Source organism: Mytilus californianus, unplaced genomic scaffold (assembly GCF_021869535.1).
Source record: "Mytilus californianus isolate M0D057914Y unplaced genomic scaffold, xbMytCali1.0.p SCAF_6, whole genome shotgun sequence".
In the NCBI taxonomy this organism is placed as follows: domain Eukaryota; kingdom Metazoa; phylum Mollusca; class Bivalvia; order Mytilida; family Mytilidae; genus Mytilus; species Mytilus californianus.
Genome location: NW_026262712.1, coordinates 3,440,264 through 3,463,626, shown reverse-complemented (window position 1 = coordinate 3,463,626; position 23,363 = coordinate 3,440,264).

The following is a 23,363-nucleotide window of genomic DNA, read 5'->3' as shown; positions in this document are numbered from 1 at the left end:
TATAGCTACTGTTCGGTGTGAGCCAAGGCTCCGTGTTGAAGACCGTACTTTGACCTATAATGGTTTTTCTTTTACAAATTGTGACTTGGATGTAGAGTTGTCTCATTGGCACTCATACCACATCTTCTTATATCTATTTGGAGTCCTCAACTTTATACTTGTTCAAACAAATTTCACTTTTTCATTTCTAGCTTGTCCTTTTGTAAATAATAAAATTGAGAATGGAAATAGGGATTGTGTCAAAGAGACAACAACCCAAACAAAGAGCAGAAAACAGCCCAAGGCAACCAATGGGTCTTCAACACAGCGAGAAAATCCCGCACCCGGAGGCGGGCTTCAGCTTGCCCCTAAACAAATATGTGTATTAGTTCAGTGAAAATGGACGTCACACTAAATTCCGAAACATATAAATGAACGTAAATTTAAAAAAACATAACAGACTAACAAAGGTCAGAGGCTCCTGACTTGAAACAGGCGCAAAAATGCGGTGGGGTTAAACATGTTTTGTGAGATCTCAACCATCCCCTTATACCTCTAGCCAATGTAGAATAAACAAACACACAGCAATACGCACAGTAAAACTCCGTTTAAAAGATGTCCGAGTCCGATGTCAGAATAGGTAACAGAAGAAACTAAGCAAAATGACAATGAATGAATGATACATAAATTATCAAAGGACTACATGTACTAATCCAAAATAAAATGAAGTTGTTTTGTTGCTTTTATACATGTAACAGACAGAAGGAAGTAGGAATAAAAGGGACAATGCAGTATAGTTCATGTCCAGTGGCTTATGAATACAGATTGTCGCGACTTCTTGAAAATGAATTGACGGAATTCCCAGAAACTTGCAATGATTCTTCTATAGATGGGAAACGAAGTTGATATATTTCTCGATGTTTGGCATCAAAACTATCGTTGCTGATTTATTACGGGGAGGGGTTTCACATACATGTACCAAAAACAAAAGAATTGGTTTTGCCGTATTTTGATATAATTTGTGGAGAGGGTAGTTGACACAGGTGTCTCTTAGATAAACTCACACACTTGCAACTAGTTGAAGCGTGTAATTATTTTAATGATAAGGGACATAATGAGGGGGGTCGGAGGGGGTCCAATCCTAAAATCCCGATTTCCCGGGCCTTATTTGATAATATCCCGAAATCCCGATTACATATGCTCATTTGGCAAAATACATTAATTAATGATTGTATATACTGTTCAAAGCAATCAATCAGTCTGTTGTGCAGATTCCATTATCTTATTAATATAATATAGTGAGCTTAGTTTAAAACAGATTATATATACATGGAGACTGCAACATTCCAAATCTTAAAAGACACATATATAAATAAGTTGACTAGTTTGAGCTCAAAAAAGGAGGTAAGTTTTCGTCAGTTACTTGGAGTATGATATAGTACAATTGTATACGTTATCACTCTTCTTTACTGTGCAACTTTTTTGTGTGCTAGTCCGAATCCAGGATACAGTGTCAAGTAGTTGTGCGTATACACTGAATTCAATGTTTTTTCCGGGTAATTCTTTATTTGTGTCTTGCCATTTAATTTGTCCGACATCTTTTTTTTTTTAAATTCAATGTGAGCCCTATTTTGCTCTGTAGTACGGGTGATCACTGCCGCGGTGACTGACATTATTCTGTAAATAACTTTGTAGAATGCTTCGAAACTAAAGATTGTGTAACACGAAACTTAAACAATTTTTTGGGGATCAAAATTAGACGCTTTGGAATTCATGCCAAGAAATTGAAAGTTTGCAAACATCCCATAGAGCAAATTAAACGGATGATTACTATTGACCATTTGGTACATGCCTTGTTCTAAGCGACACGTACATGCAGGTCATAAATTAACAAATCTTTATCTACTAATGGGTGCCGTACGTAGGAGGTCCACCTGAGTTTTGAGCGAGAATTTCTTGGCATGGTAACTTTTTCTTTGAATACTTATCTTGTGCTGACGCACCTTGTTAAAATCCTGTTTTGTTTCTGTGTGTAATCGTGTCCTCAGGTTTATTAATTTTTAATACTCTTACATTTATAATTTTGACTAAGATGAAGTTATTTAACTTCAGACAAAATCCGAAGACTTAAAACCATAGAACAAACAATGTGCAAATATATGCAAGTAGTATTAAAAAAAAATAAACAGTTGAACAAATAAATTCGGATACAAAAGGAACATTGAATCACAAACAGAACACCGAACACTTGAAAACATGCACGAACTCCTACAAAAACCATTAGTAAACCCGGGTGCTCCCACCGTCCGGAAGGGTAAGCTAACGCTATTTCTTTTTCAAACAAGAGTCCCGATAGATAAAAATCCCGAATTCCCGGACGTAAATACACGTCAATCCCGTGTCTCGATTAAATTAAATCCCGAAATCCCGTTGATAATATAGCTCGTTCCCGAAATCCCGAAATTAAAAATGGACAATTCCGGAGTCCCGATAAAGGTCCGACCCCCCTCATCAATGCTTTCCCTTTTTTCACTCTTTTTAAATCACTTTTCCTTCAAAGTTATTAAAATAAATAAAAACGTGTCTAGATAAGTAGATCTCCAAGATAAAAGGCCCTTTATTTTTGAAAAAGTAAAAGTATATATGTTTCTGTAATGCCTAGGTCACACATTCACGGATTTGACACCGGATGAGCTACGGATACGATCCGGCATCATTCGTGGCAATCTGTAATAGTCCGTAGATTTCCGTATTGTAGCCGCGGTCCTACGTAGTAGTACTTGTATATCCTTGACAATTTTTGAACATGCGCAAAATTTGACCACGGATCAAGCAACCGTAGTATATCCTTACTAAACGGTATAAGAACTTACTGATCCGTTTTAGTCCCTATCAAAACCGTATTAATCCGTACTTATTCGTAGGCCAAAAGAATTTCTACAGTTAGTTCCGGAGAACTATTTACTAGTACGGTTACACCACGTATTTGTTAAGGATACAATACGATTTATTACGAATTTGTCACGGAACGGCACGATTTCATTACGTTGCAATACGGATAGCTATAGGGATCAGCCAGGGTTCTGACAGTCTGTTACGGTTTACTACGTTACAACACGACAAAATATGGAATATTACGGTCCACGACAAACTGACATAAGGCTTCTGTATAAATACTCCCTACTCATTAAAGATTGCATATTTTGGCTTTAATATTGATTCACTTATAGGGTCTTTGCATCGGAATTAAACACATTTATTCTAAAACCAGTTGTTGGCATGACACGCGGGTTATGTTCGTCTCATATATTTTATGACAGTATAATACTAAACCCCTAACAGGAGGTATTGTGCCTGATATTCATATGATGAAGACATAATCTTTCAATCAGTTTAATTGAGGTCTGGAGCTGGCATGTCAGTAACTGCTAGTAGTCTGTTGTTATTTATGTATTATTGTCATTTTGTTTATTTTCTGTTGTTACCTATTCTGACATCGGACTCTTACTTCTCTTATACTGAGTTTTACTGTGCGTACTGTTGTGCGTTTGTTTTTTCTACATTGGCTAGAGGTATAGGGGGACGGTTGAGATCTCAAAAAACATGTTTAACCCCGCCGCATTTTTGCGCCTGTCCCAAGTCAGGAGCCTCTGGCCTTTGTTAGTCTTGTATCATTTTAAATTTTAGTTTCCTGTTTATAATTTGGAGTTTAGTATGACGTCCATTATCACTGAACTAGTATACATTTTTGTTTAGGGGCCAGCTGAAGGACGCCTCCGGGTGCGGGAGTTTCTCGCTGCATTGAAGACCTATTGGTGGCCTTCAGCTGTTGTCTGCTCTATGGTCGGGTTGTTGTTTGACACATTGCCCATTTCCATTCTCAATTTTATCCCTACTTATAGGACCCAACGTTTCTGTGTCTTGCCGCAGAGGTATACATAACATTATCCAAAATGAATAATCAACAACTGATGTTTGCAATTAATTAGCTGGAATTCGATATTGATATGGCACAAAAAGCCAGGGCAGTGGTCGAGCTACTTGATGACAGACGTAGAAGTGACCGGAGGCAGAGGAGATGGTGGACTAGGGATTGGCTTCTCCGAAGGCCTATCCATGGCCAGTATGAGACTCTCATGACTGAATTTTGTGCAGAAAATCAAGATGCATTTAAGAACTTTGTTAGAATAGTCCCAAATATGCTTCAAGAGATGCTAAATGTCGTTGGTCCGAGGATTACGAAGAACACCACCTGGTACATACAGACAGATAAATAATTTATTAAACAAAACAAAAAAATCTACGATTCACTGCCATAAAGAAATGATAAATCACAAGCTTAATTAGAAATGATTAACGGCTTTTAGAAAATGTGGCGATTCGTACTATTTCGTATCAGACCGTTTTAATTCTTACTTACCCTTACTTATACCGTAGCAAACCGCTGTTTATCCGCAGTACATACGCCCCGTCACGTGTCGTTGCGTACTAAACCGTGTCATTTTCGTATTAAACCGTGTCTTACCGTAAGAACCCGTATCACTCATGTCACAAAATGACCCCTTTCCTTCATTACCCGTGGTAGTTACGTCAAAACCCGTAGTCATACCGTTGTGCATCCGTATCGGATCCGTATCGGACTACGGAAACTGCATTTCCGGGATCATCCGTGAGATTTAATCCGCGAGGTGATCCGTGAATGTGTGACCTAGGCATAATGCTTAATGGATCTGGCCTGGGAATATATGCATGTGTACGTCTTTTTTTGTTTTTTTTTTTGTGTAAGGGATGTTACCTTTAGTTTTGAGGAGTATCGTTCATGCGTACATTGTACATGTATGACAATATTGGCTAATTTATTGTTTATTTTGTGGCTGCGCTAACATAAACTAAAAAGGTACCGCTATAATATAAAAATATCACACAGGTGAGAGGGTGAGAGAGCAGATTGTTACCCCGAGAAAACAATGTCAACCGAGGCGAAGCTAAGGTTGACAATGTTTTTTCGTGGGGTATTAATCTGCTCTATCACCCTCTAAGCTATGTGTTATTAAATTTATTATACTGAATGTTCTATCATTATTGTCTCTTACATTTTAAATTTAAATTGGAAATACTTAACTATGACGTCATGTACATAACAACGTTAAGGATATTCGCTCCACTTGTTTTTGGATTTTTGACAGATATTCGGAATCCTCTGGTTTTATAACCATGTAGTGCCATTGAAAAATTTTGCCTGCTTACCCCTAACTTTCTTTTCATACCTTTATTACATATAGTTTAAAAAGCCATATTTGAAAATGCTATGAAATCCTTGTCATTTTTCATAATTTTTTAAAGAAAAAGGATGCCTGTTTAAAATGTATGAAAAGTCTAGAAAGAATTATTTCCCGCCAAATTTTCAATGGCTTATATTTCGAAAACAAACACATCCCCTTCATTTTTTTCTGCTTTTTAGTTCCTTTATTTATACGTTTAATTTATAACAGTCTTTGAAAAAGCTTGTTATTTTGAAACAGAGTAGCGAACATTCTTAAATATAGAAAAACAACAATTTGAAGCAAGATCGATTTTTGTTATTTTGACAGTCTATAAAAAAGATAGGAGGCCAAAACGTAGAATTGATGCATTTCCTTTAAACTTATTATAAGTTCACTTCATTGTCCTTTAAATTATCGATTTTTGATTGGTCTGCACGAGAGGGTGACATTCAAAAAATTGTCTCCCGCGGAGCCATGGGATAGAGTAAATTATCTCCCTCGTATTAGCCAAGCAAAATATGGCATTTTATCATGAAGTATAATAACGTTATTTATACTCGATCGTTTGATCAGTCTGTTCACAATAGCTTTACGTCATTGTAAATGTACCAACTTAGTGGGGGAAATTACCAATCAAAGTTCCTCGCGATCGATTGTGCATGATGCCCAGCTTGAACTGTAATTTTAAATTAGCTGATTAGGTTCTATTCTCAATCTTAAATTTGTATAAGAAATCAAAACTTATGAGGAACGGAAAATAGGACTGATATTGCTATAAGGCATCTAGTAGGTTTGGTATTTTAAGATAATCATATCCAATCGCATTGAACGATTATAGCCCTATTCACCAACAAAAGAGAACCGTAATGAGTCACGCAAATCCAATATTTGCTATACCAATTAAAGATATTAATTACCATATAATTAAATAATGAGTTGAACGTTTTCGTAGCATCAATTCTTTCACGATCCTATTCACGATCTTCAAAAAGCGGTACGCGATCTTTCACGATCCAAAAAGTCATTTTTTGTAAATATTTCCATTTTTTGCCAATTTTCTAATTATGATAACACAAAATAATTGTAAGAACAGTTTTAATCATTTAAATGGAATGACATTTTTCAAAGAAAAGTTGTTTAGTCATTCGAATTATGAAAAAAATCTTGTTTGTTTACATATTTAATGTCATTGGAATGTCGAGGAGCAATCTGCCTTTTGTATATAGTTTTGTAAGAACGGTTTACTTTTAAACCATGATTTTTTTCAGATACAGCTCATTATGTTGAACAATTTTGACAGACAGTTTTATTTTTTTGCAAATTTGTCCGTATAACTCCTTAAATTACATTAGTAATTGACCTTGCATATGTCTTCTCGATAAGATTGAATTCACGATCCCGTACATAAGCTTTCACGATCCAATCGTAATACTTGACCACCGTTAGGTATTCTTTCACGATCTTTTTTCTCGATATACCGAATGACACCCGTGGTCTTACTCTATATAAAAAAAACAAGTACTTCGGGATCATTTAGATCATTTGCTAAAATAGGGAATAATTGCCCCGGTCGGTGAAACCGAGGATATACCTATCACAAGTCCCATTGTGTTAGTTTCAAGGCGAACTAAAAACACAAAACATAATAAAAGTGATTCTCAATCTTCAAAAAGTCTTATACAGTTCAGATTTTGTTGCGATTTTCGTTATTTGAATTCCCAAACTCAGCTATTTTTTTATGGACGTTTTTTTATGGACTTCCTGAATTATAGGATTTAACGGAGTCTTTCTCAAACAGAACACCGAATTTAATAACGCATATTGATTTGAGTTCAGGATTTTTTCAAATGCCTATAAATTCAGAAAGTCAGCGTTATACCGTTTTTAATACTTGCTACGGAACGTATAAATTCCTCCGATTACCAATGGGTTTGAGTTTATCGCCAGGGTCATTTCAACTTTTAATGGACAGATTTACGTTTAATTCTTGTCTATGCTATTTAGATGATGTTCTTATAACATCGGAAACTTTTGATCAACACATTAGTGATTTGCGCGAGGTATTTAATCGCTTACAAGCCGCTGGTGTAAAATTGGGCCCGAGGAAGTCAATTTGCACAAAAATCGTGTTTATTTCTGGGACATCTAAAGATGGAATACAGCCTCCGCCCGATAGAATTACTGCAATTCAGGAATATCCGTCACCTCGTTCTGTACGAAAACTTCGTCGTACTATAGGTTTGTTGAATTTGTTCAAGAAGTTTATTCCAAATTTTAGCGCTGAAGTTGAAGCACTAACCAAACTACTGCGTAAAAATGTCAAATTTAAGTGGACGCCTGAACAAGAAAATGTTTTTGCAAGTTAAAATTGTTGTTAACAAACTCTCCTATCTTAGCATTTCCAAATTTTAATACTGAATTTTATTAAGCAGTGGATATACTAGTTCTAAAGGTATAGGATACATGTTGTATCAATATCAGGAGCAAGCTTACGATACCAAGGAGGTGCGTGTTATTCGTTTTGGGTCTAAGTATTTAAGCAAATGGCAAAGATCATACTGACGTACAAAATTAGAGTTATTAGGGATGGTAACGGCGATTCTAGATTGTGCCATGTATTTGCGAGGTCGAAAATTCATCGTTGAATGCCATCATTAGGCCTATATTTCAAAAACAGCTTAAAGGGGCTATATATGAACGATGGGTGGCAATTTTGCAACAGTTCAATTTTGAGCTCCGTTATAAGCCAGCCAAAGATATGCAGGTTGCAGACGCTTCATCTCGGTTAAGTCGATCACCTAACCAGGACAATATTGAGAGTCCCGATCAAGAGGACCCATTTTTCCCTTATGTACCAGAACAAGTCGGAGATATACAATTTGAAGGCAAACGCGTTGACTTTCCAAATTTTGTGGATTCCGAAAGTACTGATGTAAATGAACAAGGATTTCCGAAAGTCAATAATATAATGAAAAGTCAAAATTCAGTCAGAAAGTTCAGACATTTTAAGATCAAGGAAGGAGAGAAAGTTGAAGATTACTAGTAATATGTTTTAATTGAATTTTTCACATTAAGTAACATTATATAAGAAAGGTTTTTTTATTGTTTCAAATATATGTAAAAGTACCGAACTGAATTCAACCTGTGGAAAGAAAAAAAATGTCTATTTTTTGTTTCGCGGGGGGAATGTTATGTAGTACGGTTGAATCCGGTTCGAGGTCGGGCTATTCCAGGTTATTAGGGTGTAAGGTCGGACCCGTTTACTGTTTTTGTTTTGGAGTTGATGTAAGATGATTTGAGAATAAAGAAGTGCAGTTTATGTTAGTGTTGTCTTGTTAGTCCCCGTCCAAGGCAAGATCATATCACATTTCTGTATTCTTTAATTTTTTTGCTCATTCTTTATCTGTAAAAATAATGGCTATTCTGAAATTACTTGATAACTGCACATTGTTATTTTCTGTAATCAGTATATTTTTACCCAATTCTTGGGGTTTTTTTTCAGTTATATTCTTTATATTTTAGCACAACATTATTCTCTATTTTTTTATTTTTTTACCCATTTTTCTCTTTTCTTTTTTTGCCCATTATTCTCTATTCTGTAAAACCCCATCCTTACCCTCGTTTATGCCAGTTGCTTGCTGTTGTGTACATTCAAACAACAGGTTTGTATTTACTTTCACACCGGAAGTTAAGCCAGCACCTATTTCTAGACGTAAGATTGCACTTAGTTACGGAACAGGTTTTAAAGAAAATCTTTCTTTCATTTTTCAGGTTGCAAGAATGAGAACATTTATACATACCATTCTGCTGACCATTCTTTATCTACAAGGATCCATGGCGCAAGTTGGTAAGTTTGTAATGTAGAGTTATAAGGCCAAATAAAAATATATGTGTGGTTCCAGTTACCCCACCTACCCTCTTTTTAGTCTTAATAATAGCCTACCCTAAAGAATTTTTGTCATTTTTCATTAAGCACTGTTAAAGTCAGAATGTTGCTCCCATAGACTCAATGTAAAAAAAAAACATAAAATAAAAAAAAAAATCCCTACCTACCTGCCCTTACTTTTTTTTTAGATGTAACTGGAACCACACATACTATTTTATTTGGCCAAATGTAAAAATGAAGAGACGTGATATGATTGCCAACGACACAAATCTCCATCACTCAATAAATGCTGAGAATGTTAACAACTATTGTCAATGTACGGCCTTCAACAATGAGTAAAAACCATACCGTACATGAAGCTATAAAAGGCTCCGACATGACAAAATGTGTGACAATTGAAAAGAGAAAACCAATATCCTGCCTTAAGCTAAAATAATAAATGAAAAACTTATATAGCAGATAGCAAACCAACGACAACAATATACTATGAACAATCAGAAAAATTCTAAATGTCTGAAACTATCACAGCAATGTCATTTCAAGCGAATTAGATTCCATTTCAATATTGTGCATCAATTTCCGGTACTGGTAGTGGCGAAAAATGGATTTATTTTTCTCCTTCAGAGTTCGAGTAACATACGACTTCGAGTTATGATTTTAACTGTAGTCATACGATAACGACATCTTTATTTACGAAAAAGTGTTGTAAATTTATCGACTTTTGCCGAAAACGGTTATGAAGTTTTGAATGATCTTTATGAATACAGATGTATATGACACTGATGTCTGTGTCTTTATGAATACAGATTACACATGTACATGACACAGATGTCTGTGTCTATATGAATACAGATTATACATGTATATGACACAGATGTCTGTGTCTATATGAATACAGATTACACATGTACATGACACAAATGTCTGTGTCTTTATTAATACAGATTAAACATGTATATGACACAGATGTCTGTGTTTATGAATAGGGATTATACATGTAAAGGACACAGAATGTGACAGATGTCTGTGTGTTTATGAATACAGATGATTATACATGTATATGACACAGATGTCTGTGTCTATTTGAATACAGATTACACATGTACATGACACAGATGTCTGTGTCTTTATTAATACAGATTATACATGTATGTGACACAGATGTCTGTGTGTTTATGAATACAGATTATACATGTAAATGACACAGATGTCTGTGTGTTTATGAATACAGATTATACATGTATATGACACCAATGTCTGTGTCTATATGAATACAGATTATATATGTATATGACATAGATGTCTGTGTCTTTATGATTACAGATTATACATGTATATGACAGTGATGTCTGTGTCTATATGAATACAGATGATACATATATATGACACAGATGTCTGTGTTTATAACTTTATATGATTACAGATTATACATGTACATGACACAGATGTTTACGTTTTTATGATGTATACAGATTATACATGTACATGGTACAGATGTCTGTGTGTTTATGAACACAGATTATACATGTACATGGTACTGATGTTTGTGTGTTTCTGAATACAGTTTATACATGTACATGACACAGATGTCTGAGTGTTTATGAATACAGATTATACATGTATAGGATACTGCTGTTTGTGTTTTTATGATGAATACAGATTATACATGTATATGACACAGTTGTCTATGTCTAAATGAATACAGATTATACATGTACATGAAACGGATGTCTATGTGTGTATGAATACAGATTATACATGTACATGGCACAGATGTCCTTCTATATGAATACAGATTATACATCTATATGACACAGATGTCTGTGTCTTTATGAATATAGATTATACATGTATATGACACAAATGTATGTGTGTTTATGAATACATATTGTACATGTATATGACACTGATGTCTGTCTTTATGATGAATACAAATTATACATGTATATAACACAGATTTCTGTGTCTATATGAATACAGGTAATATATTTATATGATACAGATGTCTGTGTGGTTTTGAATAGAGATTATACATTTATATGACACTGATGTCTGTGTTTTTATGATGAATACAGATTATACATGTATATGACACAGATGTCTGTGTGTTTATGAACACAGATTATACATGTACATGGTACTGATGTTTGTGTGTTTCTGAATACAGATTATACATGTACATGACACAGATGTCTGTGTGTTTATGAATACAGATTATACATGTATAAGATACTATTGTTTGTGTTTTTATGATGAATACAGATTATACATGTATATGACACAGTTGTCTATGTCTAAATGAATACAGATTATACATGTACATGAAACAGATGTCTGTGTGTGTATGAATACAGATTATACATGTACATGGCACAGATGTCCTTCTATATGAATACAGATTATACATCTATATGACACAGATGTCTGTGTCTTTATGAATATAGATTATACATGTATATGACACAAATGTATGTGTGTTTATGAATACATATTGTACATGTATATGACACTGATGTCTGTCTTTATGATGAATACAAATAATACATGTATATAACACAGATTTCTGTGTCTATATGAATACAGGTAATATATTTATATGACACAGATGTCTTTGTGGTTTTGAATAGAGATTAAACATTTATATGACACTGATGTCTGTGTTTTTATGATGAATACAGATTATACATGTATATGACACAGATGTCTGTGTCTATATGAATACAGATTAAACATGTATATGACACGGATGTCTGTGGCTATATGAATACAGATTTTACATGTATATGACACTCATGTCTGTATTTTTATGATCAATACAGATTATACATGTATATGACACAGATGTCTGTGTGTTTATGAATACAGATTATACATGTATAGGATACTGTTGTCTGTGTTTTTATGATGAATACAGATTATACATGTACATGGCACAGATGTCTGTGTCTATATGATTACAGAGTATACATGTATATGACACAGATGTCTGTGTCTATATGAATACAGATGATACATGTATAAGACACAGATGTCTGTGTCTTTATGATTACAGATTATACATGTATATGACACAGATGTCTGTGTCTATATGAATACAGATTATACAAGTATATGACACAGATGTCTGTGTGTTTATGATTACAGATTATACAGGAATATGACACAGAAGCTGTGTCTATATGAATACAGATGATACATTTATATGACACAGATGTCTGTGTGTTTATGAATACAGATTATACATGTAAATGACATAGATGTCTGTGGCTATATGAATACAGATTATACATGTATATGACACAGATGTCTGGCTATATAAATACAGATTATACATGTACATGACACAGAAGTCTGTGTCTATATGAATACAGATGATACATGTATATGACACAGATGCTTGTGTTTTTATGATGAATACAGATTATACATGTATATGACACAGATGTCTGTGTGTTTATGAATACAGATTGTACATGTATATTACACTGATGTCTGTGTGTTTATGAATACAGATTATACATGTATATTACACTGATGTCTGTGTGTTTATGAATACAGATTATACATGTACATGACACAGATGTCTGTGTGTTTATGAATACAGATTATACATGTACATGACACAGATGTCTGTGTGTTTATGATTTATTTATTTTATTATTTATATTTATTTTTAATTTTTAATTTTTACAGACTACAAGAATGAATTATATTTTTACAGGACATTCAGTCTGGTAAACAACCTAGCTTTACCAGACCGAATGAAATTTTACCAGACCATTTTTTTTACATCTTATTTCTCACCTCCAAATGCTCAAAAACAAAATCATGTGACAAGAGTGTATATTTTGGTGAAAGTTGTTCACAATTGCTTGAATTCATTTCAGTGATAAAGAAATGTAATGTCACATGACATGAAAATTATTTGTGAACTAAAAATAATTTAGAGTTTCTGTATGAAATATTTCCTGTTTCTTCTTTCTTTTTCATATATCCTTTGGTTTTCAATTATAGTGTTTATATTTCAAAGCTGTCTTTTGTGAGCTGCTTGGATTTCTTAAATTTATTTATTGTATTTGATCGGCAAACCCTGAATAAGCCTTATCCGTTCCCGGAATCTGATCCGGTATTGTCTACATTTCCGGTTGATGGCAGCCATTGTCTGTTGTTTTTGTCAGTCAGATATGTTTTTACTCGGATTGTCACATAACTTGTTGGCGATTTTCGGCATAAAGCTAGCGGTTGAACGAGAATTTTGTTAGAATGCTAGAAAAATCCATGAAAAAAACAACACCAGACATTCGGACCGGAATTCAACAAAATTTTACCAGACCGATCCATTATTAACCGGATTTGTCCGACGGTCCGACGAATTTCATTTAGTCTAGTCTTTATGAATACAGATTATACATGTATAGGATACTGTTGTCTGTGTGTTTATGATGAATACAGATTATACATGTATATGACACAGATATCTGTGTCTTCATAAATACAGATTATACATGTACATGACACAGATGTCTGTGTCTTTATGAATACATATTATACATGTATATGACACAGGTGTCTGTGTCTATATGAATACAGATGATACATGTACTTGACACAGATGTTTGTGTTTCTATGATGAATACAGATTATACATGTACACAACACAGATGTCTGTGTCTTTATCAATACAGATTATACATGTATATGACACAGATGTTTGTGTCTATATGAATACAGATCATACATGTATATGACATAGATGTCTGTGTCTTTAAAAATACAGATTATACATGTATATGACACAGATGTCTGTGTCTATATGAATACAGATTATACATGTACATGACACAGATGTTTGTGTTTTTATGATGAATACAGATTATACATGTATACAACACAGATGTCTGTGTCTTTATCAATACAGATTATACATGTATTTGACACAGATGTCTGTGTCTTTATCAATACAGATTATACATGTATATGACACAGATGTTTGTGTCTTTATAAATACAGATTATACATGTACATGACACAGATGTTTGTGTTTTTATGATGAATACAGATTATACATGTATATGACACAGATGTCTGTGTCTATATGAATACAAATTATACATGTATATGACACTGATGTCTGTGTCTTCATAAGTACAGATTATACATATATGACAATGATGTCTTTGTGTTTATGAATTGAGAGTATACATGTATATGACACTGAAGTCTGTGTCTTAATGAATACAGATTATGCATATACATGGAACAGATGTCTGTGTCTTTATGATTACAGATTATACATGTATATGACACAGAAGTCTGTGTCTATATGAATACAGATTATACATGTATATGACACAGATGTCTGTGTCTTTATGAATACAGATTATACATGTATATGACACAGATGTCTGTGTCTATATAAATACAGATTATACATGTATATGACACTGATGTCTGTGTCTTTATGATTACAGATTATACATGTATATGACACTGATGTCTGTGTCTTCATGAGTACAGATTATACATGTATATGACAATGATGTCTTTGTGTTGATGAATAGAGAGTATACATGTATATGACACTGAAGTATGTGTCTTAATGAATACAGATTATACATATATACATGGCACAGATGTTTGTGTCTTTATGATTACAGATTAAACATGTACAAATGTATATGACACAAATGTCTGTGTCTGTATGAACACAGATGATACATGTATATTACACTGATGTCTGTGTCTTTATGATTACAGATTATACATGTATATGACACAGATGTCTGTGTTTTTATGATGAATACAGAATATACATGTATATGACACACATGTCCATGTCTTAATGAATTTAGATTACACATTTATATATATGACAATGATGTCTGTGTCGTTCTGAAATCAGATTATACACGTATATGACACAGATGTTTGTGTCTTAATGAAAGCAGATTATAGATGTATATGACACAGATGTATGTGTCTTTATGATTAATAAAGATTATACATGTATATGACACAGATGTCTGTGTCTTAATGATTACAGATCATACATGTAAATGACACAGATGTTTGTGTCTTTATTAAAACAGATTATACATGTATATGACACAGTTGTCAGTGTCATTATGATTACAGATTATACTAGTACATGACACAGTTGTCAGTGTCTATATGAATACAGATTATACATGTATATGACATAGATGTCTGTGTCTTAATGATTACAGATCATACATGTAAATGACACAGATGTTTGTGTCTTTATTAAAACAGATTATACATGTATATGACACAGTTGTCAGTGTCATTATGATTACAGATTATACATGTACATGACACAGTTGTCAGTGTCTATATGAATACAGATTCTACATGCATATAACACAGATGTCTGTGTCTATATGAATACAGATTATACATGTATATGCCACAGATGTCTGTGAGTTTGTAACGACATTACATAGGCATTTATGATAAAGTATTCAAGAATGACGTAAGTTTAAATTTCAAGTTTTTAATTTTTAATCAACGTCCGAGTTATGCTTGTCTTAGAATTAAGTTAGAGATCGCGAGGATTTTCGAGTATGGGTTCTAGATAAGATGGATCAAAAATTGATACAGTGCATTGATCCAAATATTCGTCACCTTCAATTTTAACGCTGTTTCAGAACCACGATGAAAAAAGGATGTTGTGGGCTGATTTCTATTCGGGTGTTAATCAAATTAAAATAATAAAAGGAGAGTTTTCAAATGCTAACTTTTGTCTTAATTTTATGTGAAGCATTTTCATTTTTGTTCATTTAAACACAAGTAACATTTTGTCAGGAAATTTGCTATGAATTCAACCTTAAGATAAACAAAAAATCGTTAATGAGTACCAATACTTGTAAACATCAGAAGAAGACAGAAAACGGCTAAACAAATTTTTTGACGAATACTTATACATGTTATAAGCTGATTTCCATGACAATATAACAATAAAGTTTTGAATTTAAAGGTTATAGAGTCTGGATGAGTTTTTTGAGAATAGATAATAATAAGTAAAAAAAAAAAAATAAAAAAAAAAAGAGAAAAAATGAATGAAAAATGAAGAGAATAATGCCATTTATGGGAAGACTAGTAAACTATAAAAAGACCATTGAGCCAAAAAATTATGAATAAAGAAAATTGGCGGAAAAATACAAAAAAAATTAAGACCCCTATTCAGGCCATACTCACGGATTGGATATATACCTCATTCAACTTGTCTGTCCGTCCGTCCGTCTGTTTGTCCTCCCATCCGTCCGTCCGAAATTATCCGCTTCTTTATCATGGGAAAGCAGGAAGATTTTTTTTAAAGTTGTAATTGGGTTTGAACTAGCTTTCAGTAATTGTGAGTACTCTCAGATCGGTACTGTGTGTCTTTTGTCTTTTTTGCAGTCTTCACGAAATTTATTTTGAATGACGGGCCGAAAATAAGATTTTAACAAAATTTCTTTAAATCTATTTTTCTTGTGGGACTTCTTTTTCTGGAAAATTACACTGACCCGACAACATTTTACAGATAATTGGTTGAATAAGTACCGTATAGCGGGTTATTTTCGCGGGTGTAAAATTTCGCGATTTACCTTGAATAAGGTATACGAAATATTTTGGCGGTTATTATTTTGGAGGATTCAAAACTTTCATCAATACCTTTGCATGTACACTTTTAAATTGACGGAATTTATTTTGGCGATTTTGTTCTATCCGCGAAAATAAGCGAAAATTTACACCCCGCGAAAATAACACGCTATACGGTATTCTAATTAATTGGGTAACTAACGTATACATAACGAAAGTGTGCTATCAAGAATCAACAGTTTGAAATAAATTTAGGAACATTCAAAATCCCTGATCGTAAAAGGATCAAGTTCATTTTCACTAAATCATTTAATATTTTAAAAAAATCACACACCTTTTTAATGCATCCATTTCATAAGCCGTAATGCTACGTAAACAAATATACACTTGAGTACATTGTATGCTCCAAAGTCAGCACATTTAAAAAGATATTGTCAAAGCACAATAATTTTAGGCACTGGCTACGATTACGTTGAAAACTTAACAATAACAAAAAGGTAATTGTTATGTTTGACACTAATTGCCGGAATAATAGGTTCCTAATCCAACCTAGCATTCCGGCAATGAGTGTCCAACGTAACAATAACTTTTCTTTTATTGTTACGTTTAAACGCAATCGTATCCAGTGGCATGATTTTATACAACCAACGTCCAAAAACGTCCTGTAACCAAAAATGTGCCAAAGTTGATATTGAATCACTAGACGCAACCTTTTTCTGGATAAGGGGTTGTGAAAAGTATGACCAAAACTGACGTTACAATATAAATGATTTTAATAAATAATTAAGATGTTATAGCTTCATAATTGATAATGTGATATACAAACCAAAAAATTAATTAGTTATTCTTCACCAATTACTTATCCTATCAGAACTTTTTCTTGCCCATACCGTAATTAGGTCTTTCCACTTTTCTGTGGAAAGACCTATTGTATTTGTTCTGATTATTATTAGGTCTTTCCACTTTTCTGTGGAAAGACCTATTGTATTTGTTCTGATTATTATTTTTTTTTTTCCCGCCTAATTTTGTTCATGCGATAAATATTTGTTTGGCAATATGTCGCTTAGATATTTCTCATGTTGTATCTTATAGGTTATGCGCTTTTAAATTTCACCCTGCTAAGACGAACACTTTTCTTTATAAGAGTTATCTCCCTATTCACTGTTTATCAAATGTGTGCATCTCCTTTGTAACAAAAAAAGATATCAACAAAAATTTTTTTTCTAAATTGTTCTTTACATCCTCAGGAATGTTTGGCTAATTTGGATGGAAGCGATTCGATGAAATTTTATAGGAGTTATCTACCTTTACCAAATAAATTTGTTGGTATGTTTTTTAAACTCATAAACCGTTAACCGTATAACCCTGGAATGTTTTTATTTGAGGCTCCTAGGTCCTAACTTAGAAAATGAGGTCAAGGTCAAAGGTCAAGGTCAAGTTCTAAATTGTGACTTTTGCTTGTTTTTGCATTTTCTCCGACACTTTGAAATATACAAGTATCAAGTATAAAGATCAAGTGCATAATGTTTGCTTTATTGTAATGAGGAAATGTTACATTTGGTCTGATACAATTTAATGGCATCTTATAGGAGTTAGTGCCCCTGAAATGTCTTTATATAAGGTTATTTGAATATAACTTCAACTTGGTTAATTATAAAGCCATATGACCTTTTACAAAAGGTTAGGTGACATGTGACCTTAAAAAATGACAACCGGAAGTGACATTGAGAACACCGGAAGTAGCTATTTTTACACTTTTTTCATATAAAAGTACTCGGAATCCTTATATTTTGTGATATAGATACATAAACTTATCAATCAAGACTAGAAATGACTTCCGATAAACTAGAAGTGGCCAATTATTTCCGGTCCTACACACAAAAGTATATAGAAACTATATATTTTTGGAATCAGTGTGAAAGAAGCTATCATATGAGACCGGAAGTAACATTTATTTCACCGGAAGTAGCTAATTACATCCATTATTTCACTCAAAAATATATAGAAACCATTTATTTATCCTGTCAGTATAAGGAAACTTGTGATTGGATGCCAATTTAAACATTGAGTAAACCGCAACTAGATTCTTTTCAATAACTATCATGTGGAAAGACCTTCAATTGTTCTCTGAACAATTGGTGTTTAATTAGGTCTTTCCACTTTTCGGTGGAAAGACCTATTGTATTTGTTCTGATTATTATTATTATTATTATTAGGTCTTTCCATTTTTCGAAGAAAAGACCTATTGTATTTGTTCTGATTATTATTATTATTATTATTATTATTATTATTATTATTAGGTCTTTCCACTTTTCGGTGGAAAGACCTATTGTATTTGTTCTGATTATTAGGTCTTTCCATTTTCGAAGGAAAGACCTATTGTATTTGTTCTGATTATTATTATTATTAGGTCTTTCCACTTTTCCGTGGAAAGACCTATTGTAATTGTTCTGATTATTATTATTATGAGGTCTGTCCACTTTTCTGTCGAAAGACCTATTGTATTTTTTCTGATTATTATTATTTTTTTTTTTTCTTCCGCCAAATTTTGTTCTTGCTATAAATGTTTTTTTCGCAATATGTCGCTTAGATATTTCTCATATTGTATCGTATAGTTTATGCGCTTTTAAATTTTACCCTTCTAAGCCAAACCATTTTCTTTGTAAGAGTTATCTCCCTATTCACTGTTTATCAAGTGTGTGCATCTCCTTTGTAACAAAAAAAAAAAAAGATATCGACAAAATTCTTTTTTAAATTGTTCGTTACATCCTCAGGAATTTTTGGCTAATTTGGATCGAAGCGATTCGATAAAATTTTATAGGAGTTATCTACCTTTACCAAATAAATTTGTTAGTATGTTTTTTTTAACTCATAAACCGTTAACCGTATAACCCTAGAATGTTTTCATTTGAGGCCCCTAGGTCCTAACTTAGAAAATGAAGTCAAGGTCAAATGTCAAGGTCAAGTTCTCAATTTTGATATTTCCTTGTTTTTGCATTTTCTCTAACACTTTTTAATATATCTAGAAAAGAACAAGTGCAAAATGTTTGCTTTATTGTAATGAAGATATGTTATATTTGGTCTGAAATAATCTAATGGCACCTAATAGGAGTTAGTGCCCCTGAAATGTCCAATTATAAGGTTAATTGATTATTACTTCAACATGGTTCATTATAAAGCCGGGGCCTCGGTGGCCGAGTGGTCTAAGTAGTTACTACTGTAATCACTAGCCAGTCAACACTGAGGTTGTGAGTTCGAACCCCGCTCGTGCGGGTGCACTCGACTCCAATCTTAATTGACTAGGATTGTCAGTTTTCCTATCGAAGGTCGGTGGTTTTCGCCGGGCACTCCGGCTTCCTCCACCAATAAAAACTGGCCGCCACGAATTAGCCCAAAAGCGGTGCTTAAAAGTGGCGTTAAAACACCAAAAATCAATCAATCAATCATTATAAAGCCATATGACCTGTTACAAAAGGTTGGATGACATATGACCTTGACAAATGACAACCGGAAGTGACCTTGAGAAAACCGGAAGTAGCCATTTTTGCACTTTTTTCATGGAAAAGAACTAGAAATTCATATATTTTGTAATTTAAATACATTAACTTATCACTAAAGTCAAGAAGTGACTTTTGATAAACCGGAAGTGGCCAATTATCTCCTTGTTTACAGGCAAAAGTATATATAAACTATATATTTTTGGAATCAGTGTGAAAGAAGCTATTATATGAGACCGGAAGTGACATTTACTTTCGGAAGTAGCACATTATCTCCCTTATTTCAATCAAAAGTATATAGAAACCTCTTATATAACGCATCAGTATGAGGAAACTTATGATGGGATGCCAATTTTAACTTTGAGTAAACAGGAATTAGCTTCTATTCAAGAACTTTGAAAATTGATGAGGAAAGACCTTCAAAATGATTGCTTCATTGTAATGACGATATGTTACATTTGGTCTGATACAATCTAATGGCATCTTATATGTGCCCCTGAAATGTCTAATTATCAGGTTAATTGATTATTACTTCAACTTGGTTCATTTTTAAGCCATATGACCTTTAACAAAAGGTTGGGTGACATATGATCATGAAAAATGACAACCAGAAGTGACCTTGAGAAAACCAGAAGTAGCCATTTTTGCACTTTTTTCATGAAAAGTACTTGGAATCCATATATTTTGTAATTTAGATACATTAACTTATCACTAAAGACTAGAAGTGACTTTCGATAAACCGGAAGTGGCCAATTATCTCCTGGTTTACAGGCAAAAGTATATAGAAACTATATATTTTTGGAATCAGTGTGAAAGAAGCTATCATATGAGACCGGAAGTGATATTTACTTCACCGGAAGTAGTTAATTATCTTCCTTATTTCACTCAAAAGTAAATAGAAACCACTTATTTATCGTATCAGTATGAAAAAACTTATGATTGGATGCCAATTTTAACTTTGAGTAAACAGGAACTTGCTTCTTTTCAATAATTTTAAAAATTGATGTGGAAAGACCTTCAATTGTTTCCCAGAACAATTGGTTTTTAATTTTACTAGGAAATTTTTTGCAAAAAATCAAAATACGCGGGCCAATTTTTACCCTTCGTGAAACTTCTATGCATGCATTTTACGGTAAAGATGTCTGTTGGCACTTTACTCGTATACAATGAAGAGACCATACATTTTGAAACTCAAAGTTTATTGTTTTTTTGTAGGTTTTTCAAATCGTTGTGGGTATGCTCTTCCACCTTGTCATTCTTCTCTTTTTTGTGCTGGTGGTAAATGTTTTTGTCCAGAGCACCATATCAAATATTTTAATGCAAAAGACCAAATTTGTGAACCAAGAGGTAAGTAACTGTTTATAGTCCATTATGAAAATATTCCAATACCCCCAACCCCTCCCCAGATTTATTTCAGGTGCACCCTACAATTTTTATTTGTGGCTTTTTTTTCTTTCAGTTTGATGAGAAGTTTTCACAAAATAAACCAAAAAAAAAAAACCCTTCATTTTCGCTAGCCAAATGTTACGATAAAAAGTAAAATCACAAAAATACTGAACTCCGAGGAAAATTCAAAAAGGAAAGTCCCCAATCAAATGGCAAAATCAAAAAAACAAACACATCAAACGAATGGATAACAACTGTCATATTGCTGACTTGGTACAGGCATTTTCTTATGTAGAAAATGGTGGATTGAACCTTGTTTTATAGCTAGCTAAACCTCTCACTTGTATGACAGTCGCATCAAGTTCCATTATATTGATCCGGATCATCAAAGTCATAGAAACGATTTTTTTTATAACCGAAAGTATTTAACACATGAATGAATATATACTTAACTAAGAGAGCTACCATTTGATTTTTAGAGGGGCGGGGCTCATCTTGCCTTTTTTTTTACTCAAAACTCCTATCCTTTTTTTTTTAAAATTTCATCCAGTGATTATTAGAATATCCCAAGCGATACTACACTCAAGGTGAGTGACAAAGATTACATATTGAAATCTGAGTCCCAATGAGAGTAGCACCTACTTGGATATAGGCGAGTAGGAGGGAACATTTTGTCAACACAGCCATAATACAACATTACAATGTACACTGTAACAAGCCTAAGATTTCTGTGACAAACCTCCTAAGTCCAAGCAGAAACCGAAATCCACGACTAGACTAAGGATGATTGTTATTCACTTCTCGCGAGATCTCGTTTGGGATATGAGAATAGCACAAAACAGTCGTATACCCTTTGTGAAATAAAGATAAAAAAAGCAATAAAAGCAATAAAGGCAATGTTCATTGGGACGTGATAAATTACCAAGAGAAGATATACAGTCTTTTTGACATGTACATCCATCCAAACGTATATTATTTTTATTCCCAAACTCGTGGTTATTGAGACACTATAAGACCGGTGACAGACAAACATATACCATAAATAATCCTGTCTCTGAAAAACAATTTTCCTATATACCTTAAGGTGGTAGACCTTGGTTCAGGGAGATTACTCTTTAAATCAGTTATGTGTTTGTAAAAGTCAAGTTTCATCAATGTATTTTAAGCATTTGCCTGAAACGGATTGAAAATAATCTATGTAACCTAGAAGCTTAAAATGTATTTATGAAAATGGTTGACACAAACGTACTGATGATTTTAAGAGTTATTTCCCTTAACCTAAGTCTACCACCTTAATATAATACTTGTAAGGTACTTAACTAACATTTTTCTAGATGAAGCAAAATCTCATGTCGCCAAGAAACAGGCTAAACCGTTATTTTTGACAAACGTAAGTCACTTTGTTCCTTTTTAGAAAGACAATGATCTCACTCTAATATTTCAGTACAAGATAGATTTACCTTTTTGAGAGATTAAACTTATCTTAAAATCCAGTTTTTCGCGGGTGACAAAGCACACGACTTAACTCAATACTTATCTCCAGATGTCAGTTGGCTTAGTGATAGTTCTGCTTTTCTTGTATCTCATTGGGTTGGGTACATACATTTATGAAGAGGGTCATTACCTTTAAGTGTATTTGTGCCTCAACTGGTAGTATTCCCGTCAAGATGTTAATTGCGGGATCTAGTGTGTTTGTTGGTAGTGACATTAGTTGTTTAAGCAGTTTCTTTTGAAATTTTTCCAACTTCT